The sequence below is a fragment of the Montipora capricornis genome, chromosome 12 (assembly GCF_036669925.1).
Source record: "Montipora capricornis isolate CH-2021 chromosome 12, ASM3666992v2, whole genome shotgun sequence".
NCBI classification, from domain to species: Eukaryota; Metazoa; Cnidaria; class Anthozoa; order Scleractinia; family Acroporidae; genus Montipora; species Montipora capricornis.
The window spans coordinates 39659938-39667437 of NC_090894.1; the positions used below are offsets into that span (position 1 = coordinate 39659938).

At 38.6% G+C, this 7500-nt stretch overlaps 1 pseudogene; it reads right to left on the reverse strand.

Moving 5' to 3' along the window:
- Positions 1–2468: 2468 nt before the first annotated feature.
- On the reverse strand, positions 2469–6679 carry LOC138025867 (uncharacterized; annotated as a pseudogene).
- Positions 6680–7500: the final 821 nt, after the last annotated feature.

Sequence of the window (7500 nt, forward strand, 5' to 3'; positions counted from 1 at the left end):
TAATATGACCCAATTAAATTTAATATTGATTCCAACAGTGTTAAGTAATTAATATACATTAGCTGTGGTCACACTACGCACTTTTGCCCTAGGTAAACTTGACTTGTTGACAGTTTTACCCAGGGAAACTTAAATTTAGAAGTGTGACCGATTTTTCCCCAGGTAAATTACCTAGGGAAAATTTTTTCCATCGAAGCTTGAATATGTGAAGAGAACAATAGAATTTCCCTTGACAGTTACCCTACATGTTTTGAAGGGGTAAACTGAAATCCCGATGTAGTTAGCCAATAGATGCTCGTCGGCAAACGTGCTGATGATAGATTTGATTTAATCGCATCACGTTTTACTTGAAACACATTGAAGTGCAAGTTCTTTGTCGCTTTTGTCGCATGTGTGCGTGTATCAAAGGAAGAAGATGGCCTGGTTCAGATCAAAGGTGTAAGTATAAATTATTTGCAATGTTTACGCGGCATGAAATTTAATCACGTCAATCACTTGTAAACCTAGATGTGATTTTCTTCAATGTGACCTTTTTACCTGGGGAAAATGAAACCCGAGATAAATTTACCTCGGGTGTACTCAGGTAATATTTCCCTAGGTAAAACGATGTTCCCTCGGGCAAAAGTGCGTAGTGTGACCTCAACTATTGATTTAGGATGATGGAACATCACACACCATTTTGTGTTCATTAAATTTATTTTTTACTTTATTCTTGGTGTATGGCAACTTATAGTAACTGCAAAAAACTTGCCGAAGAAATTGAAGAGAAGGTATACCTGAATATTATGGCTGTTTTGTGTGTCAAGAAATTTAATTGACCTGGTTTTTGTTTATTTTTGCTGCCATTCCTTGCACACAGTCACATGTCTCATAAAACTTGAATGTGCAGACAAAGGTAAAATAATTCACTGTACAAAGTTTAAAGAATTGTTATATTTGCATTATTTATTAAATGGGATTCCAAAAGCAGAAAGGTGCAAATAGTGACACACACACCCATGCAAGGCAGCCACACAAGGGAATGAAAATTTTAAAATATACATTATTTACAAATATAATGTATAATTACTTATGTAAATCATCATGAACAAAATTAATATATTTTACAATAATTACTTGTCATGTAAATTTTACTATACAGTTTGTAAATATCTTTAAAATTTCAAATCGAAATCGAAAAGCGCAGTGCAAAGTTGTGGTAAGCAGGCATTTTTATTTGTAAATATTACTACACTAACTAAACATTTTTTATGTAATTAAGTATAATCTTTAATAGCTGGGACTAATATTTATTACAATAAAAGCAAGAGTCTTATTTGCAGTACATTGCATTTAAGAATGCATTGCATCTGAAAAATTTGACCCAGAGTTGAAGCAACGCATCACAAAGTGCCAAGTTTCGATGGAAATTAGGTTTACTTTCACAGGGCATTTTCGTGCGCCCTGCCACTTTTGAAGGAAAACTTTCCCTTCCTCAGATAATTAGATAAGCATTATATACCATAGAAATTTGGATAAACTGACCCTTTCAATGCCTTTCTCCTAAAATTACGGCAAGACTCCCCTGTCATGTTAATAATTTACGTGACTGTACTAATAGTTTTCAGAATTTGCCGATGCTAATACGTTTATAAGGTGTGGAACTTAACAAGTCCCTTCAAGTTTAAGGTTATATCTATTATCTTAACGTGACGATAACACTTTCATGATCATTTAGCATTGAGTGCTGGAATAGCATTGTGTGAACTATTGTAGCGTAAGCAAAACACTTTCGCAATGGACATTTGTATATTTCACTTCAATCACTTGTAAATCTCTTTTTAAGATTATTGGCCCCTCAAAGGACGAAACTTTTCCATACTTGCGATGTTTCTTGAAGCGGGCAAAAAGGGAAACATTACCAGAAGTAATGTTTTTGTGTAACATTTTCCCTCGTTTGCACTTCAGTCACTTCAGTCACTTCAGTCACTTAATTTCCTACAATCGTGACGTCCTACGGTAGACACCTTCCATAAGCAAATCCTAACTTCAATACCGGAGCCAGCCATTATGTCCTGGAACACAAAAATCGCCTTTATGGGATCACAGTGTGATCGCATCTGTTATGTTGCAAGTCGTCCTTTTTTAGCCGAAATGTTTGCCTTAAATATTCGACCAAATAATTCCAACTTCTGTTAAAGGATCGTCACTATCCCACGGTAAATCGCATTGTCCTCGTGCATCAACGTCATGTTTAAAAGTAGAATTTTAATTAAAATCTGACAAAAAAATATTTCAAACTAGAGGATTAAAACACCTTTTGCCTTGTAAGTGTGAGTGAAAGAGTTATTAATTATATAATCCTGAGGGATTCAATTACACTGGAATGCTACAAGCAACTGGGCACCCCTCTGAGATATCAGGCATATTGCCTGCTATCTCCGCGGGATACCGAGGTACTGTTTTGGTTGTTAAGGGCGTCTGGCTCGTTATGATTGTGGTACATATGTTCCAGAATTAGCAAGTTGTTCAAGTCTCTGCAATACAAGGTCTAAAGCTTCGGTATAGATATCTGCACCCATTTCAGTTGACGGTCTCAGTGGATCCAGATGTTCCAAAACAAATGACTTCAGTAAATCTACATGGCTAATATCCACAGGCTCAATGACAACATGATTATCACTCCCAGTGGGAGATGGTCCCTGGGGGTCATATCCATACATGTCCATATCAGGTGGCTCTTCTTCTAGCAGTCCATGTGCTAGTGGATTGTCTGCATGGAACATCCCATTTGCCCACATCTCGTATGGCGACCAGTTTCCCTGTGTACGTACTTTGTGGTGATTAAAGGCTTCACAAAACTCATCAAGTGCTTTGTTGATTCTTGGAATGAAGATTAAGTGAAGAGTAAACACATAAATTGGATTATCTGTGTTGAGGATACCAGTGGACTCCATAGCATAGAATAGATAGTAATAAAAGTGACATACACATCTAAAGACATCTCTCCATAATCTTTCGATGCGCTGGTTGTGTGTAGAGGGACCAGCAATAAAACTCCCCCTTCCCTCCCCCCTAGCTTGAATCATGGCATCACACACCAGGACATTTTCAAAACCCTTATCCACTCTTATTCCTGATGGCCAAAGGTTTCCATCATGCTTTATGGCATCTAGGAACAGAACAAGTACAGTTTCTGCAAGATTGTTTGAATTACATCTCAGAAACATTATTCTTCTTGAAAAGCCATCCATGCATCCGTGAATAATAATTTTCCAGCGTATCAGTGCATGATGTCCATCTAAATGCGACAGGGAGTTTGGCCATGGTACCTGATAAATCCTACGTGAAACAACAACACCCCATCATAGTGCAGTATTCTGTGGAACCACTCTTGCCATGCTTTCTCTTATCCTTTTTCTTTGGATTCTAAACCCAAGTGCTTTTATGTAACCTCCGACATAGCCCTGACCAGTAGTTCGCCCATATGATCGGAAATGAAGCTTCTTACGATCTCGTCTAGTTCCTCGTCAGGCAAATGATGAAATCCTGTCATGTTTTGCAAACCACATTCTTCTAATCTCCTGTGTATCGTCCACCTCGAAACACTCAACATTTCTCCAATCTTAATCCAACTGAATCCCAATTCACGCAATTCTTCCAACATCTCAGCATCTCAGCATCTCAGCATCTCAACATCTCAGCAGTTAAAACGTGGTCTTCCAGGAGTTTCCTTTTCCTCTTTTCCTGAGGCAAAACAATTTTCAGCAACAGTTTCTGGGGTGAGAGGCTTAATTGCAATGTGATGATTTAAAGATGATAACAAGTGGGCAAAAGCTTCTGCAAGTGAATCACGGCAGTCTAAAACACAGGTCACAGGTCAGGTCACAGGTCAGGTTGCAAGTCAGGTCAGGTCAGGTCAAGTCAGGGCAATAGGAAGTATATTTTTCTGCCAACGAAATTGACTATAATGGGGGGGCGGGGGGAAGGGTATTTACATAAAGAAACAATACTAGTTATTTACTCTTTGTGCTGTTTCATGCTTCAGTCAACTGAACATCCATTGTTTTAATGCAAATACCCCCTTTGGGGAGAGGGGGGGGTGTATTTCCATTAAAACGATGGGTGTTTAGTTTAGTCAAAGTGACCCACGTCTTAAGCCTTGATTTCAAAAAGACACCTCTTTATTTTAACTGTAATTTCCCTATTTAATGGTCCGCCATTACTAACATTATGTTCTTGAGAGAGCTGGATCGAGGAGAAAATGACGTCAAAGGCTCACTAGTTTAAGAATGCAATACGTGTGTACGCCGCAGAATTAATATGCAGCACGGGGGTTTTGGGCTTTCAGACTTTTAAACTCACGCTTTGCATATATAATAAGCTGCGTTCACACGCTGAAATTTTAAACTAGTGAGCCTCTGACGTCACTTTTCCCTGGATCCAACCGTCTGAGGTCCAATCGGTCAGTTTTGAACGTGAGTAATGGCGGACCGTGAAATCCAAAACTTACACTCAAAGTAAACGGCCTTTGGATAAAAATCAAAGCTCAAAATTTTGCCAGTCAGGTGTAAAGCAAACACACTTTCAAAATCTGAAGGAAAAAAGGAGGTGGTTTTTTTGATCACAGGGGCACTTTAAGGACGTACTCGCGAAAATCTGCCCACAATTGAAACTTGTTTCATTTCTCACCTGAAGTTAGGTCATAAATTACTTATTCCAAAAACGAAAAAAAAAAATTGGGGGGTCACCGACTTTGTTTAGGAGAAACGGGCAAGGGAAAAATGCCCTAATTTCGATAGATAGGCCATCATAACGGGATGTAGCCTCATCTACTCATCCGCCGAAAATCATAAAAATAATATGTTAGAGTGAAGGTTTATGTGCATAGAAAGAGTGGGTTTTTTCGATAATAACATGCCGCTGGGAATGTCGTAAACAATAGAGTTAAACTTTAGCGAGCGTTTTCGCAAGCGCTACCTGTTCTAACTACTTCCGGAACTCAGGACACAAGGAAAGAAAAAAATTTAAAAAGATAGCTTCTGACATTGTGATTTTTTTCATTTCATCGTATTTTTTAGATTGTAAAAAGAGCAAGTGATTCGTGTCTTAAAAAATGGGGGTCACAGATGATCTAAAAGAGTAAAATCGATTTGATGTTGCGACTGGCGAAGCTCTTAGAAAATTTAGTTAGTCACGATTTTGCGTGACCTGTCGGGGAAGGACTGGAACCCAAGGCAGGATCGATCGCTGAAAGGTTTTTGTAAAAAAAAAAAAAATATATATATATTGACCACAGAAAGGAAGCTTCAAGCAGGCGTTATCTTTATTTGGTTAGTGTTTTGTATCATATCTCTCCATTGCCGTCTTTCAAATTTTCTGGAGTTTGGTTCTTGTGAAATATAATCTCTGGTTGTTTCCTCATAGGTCCGCACTATTCAAGTGGGTTAGGAAGAGAAGATAATTCTACTCTATTTTCATGAAAGTAAATGAAAATAACTTCAAAAATATGCATTCACTTTGAACTAGGAAGTTCGTAACGTAAACTCATTAAATTTACGCAACGTTGCTGACTAAAACTAACCTTAAGTTTCCAAAACTTTCAACCACTACTCGATTAGCGACCTTTTCCAGCCTCCCGGTCCTTTCTTTTTAACGTTTCATGATGAATTGGAAATAAATCTGCCATTCTTTAGGGGACCTGGAAATTTTTCCCCGACGATTTTTGTCACCATAAGATCGTGATAAGATCTTAACTAATGCTTGAAGTAATGCGTGACATATTACAGTGGCGTTACCTGCGCAGTAAAAGTTGCGCACAAACAATTAGCGCAAACGTCCTTATCCGAGAAGAGTCATCATGATTGCAGTTAAAAGCTTTTGAACAGCAAAAGCGGCTTTTGTTGCCTCTCTTCAGATGGCCGACGTGAAACCCCGCCATCTCCGAGGTCGCAATGATATGCGCAGTGCAAAACAAGGGAATCACCTTAAAGTAACACGGCATGCGCAAATGCACAAAAAGTTTCAAGTACTATATGTTGTTGCAAAATTATGCCTATATAATGGGTACTATTGCCGCCGAAAATACTCTTTCTTTGGCGGTGGAGATTTTTTCGGCGTTTCAATCTAAAGACCTGCATTGAGCTGCTGTTCTTTGAAACATTATAAACCTTTTTGGCGCCTTCTTGTGAGGAACACTGAAGTTATAATGACATTATTCAATAATATTAGAGTACACCCTAATTAGTAGGCTAGGTGTTTTGGTTCTCTAGTCTGCTTCAAAAGTTTTTTTCTCGGATCTTCCGGTTTCACCTCTTATCCTAAATACATTTTATTTGATCTGCTTTAAGTTGACGTGGAGCTTCTCCAACTTGTGGGACAATTGGTTCGGCTAAATAATAAAGTCATTCTAAAGGAAAATCATATATCTCAAATGAGGACATTGCAAACATTTTCAGCAATCTAGGCGCTTTTCAAGAGTTTTTAGCGGAGCTCACTGAGCACGAAGTCATGGGCAGAGCACCATAGTTAAGAAAATATGGTAACCCATCGATGCGAGAACTTTGGTTTTGCAGCCATGACGTCATCGACCGTCCATCCGTACGTCCTTACCAACGTCCGTACATTGGTCCAGCCCTCCATTTATGCCAATATGACCCGTATCACGCTGTTTACAGCATACATCTTTGATATTGGACATCCACGTTGTAATCAATTGACACATATGAAAACAAGGCATCTGCTGACCAGTATCACGTGACCACATCGCCGGCTCAAGCTAAGAGCTCACCCAGGTCAGCTTTTTTTTCGATTGGATTGCAGGCTCAACCCAGCTTAACTCACCTAAACATAAACGAGGTTTTATTTTTCGCGCGCTTTATGTGGGTCGACGGAGCTACACGGCCATACTACATCAAATAAAACTCTTAACAGTCAACGCTTTTCGTGTTCAGGTGGTAAACGGCTTGGAAAATGTTTTCTTTCTGCATTTTCACTGGTTTCAATCCAGTTTGACATATCATGATATCTGTGGTCCACACTGGTGGCTACGCAGTTATTCAAGTCAAGCATCGGAGGGATATAAACTTAAAGCTCAGTGTTTATTTTTCAATTTCTTTAGAGCTGCTTTTTCTTTGTATTGCAATTTTTGGCATATCTCTAGCTAGACGCTCTAATAAGGTTGGAACAGAAACGAGAGAAGAGCGAAAGAGAGCGACAACGACAAAACAGAATACTAGTAATAGCTCATACTTGGTGGAATAAGTTACTTCACAAATTCTCTCCATGGACACTAAACCGTTTGTCATAATAACGGATGCGTTATTTAAAGTGGATGCGTATTTTTAAAAAGTGGTGTAATCGGTTTTTCCTTTTTTCAGGAATAAAAATCGAGTTTTTATTGTCAACTGGAATAAAATAACAATTATCTGTACTCTTTTGGACATAAAGAAAAAGTTAATTTGTTTGGTTTGTTTCGCTCTAAAATTGCGAGGGAACAAGTGTTTTTTTGATCCGTTTGCC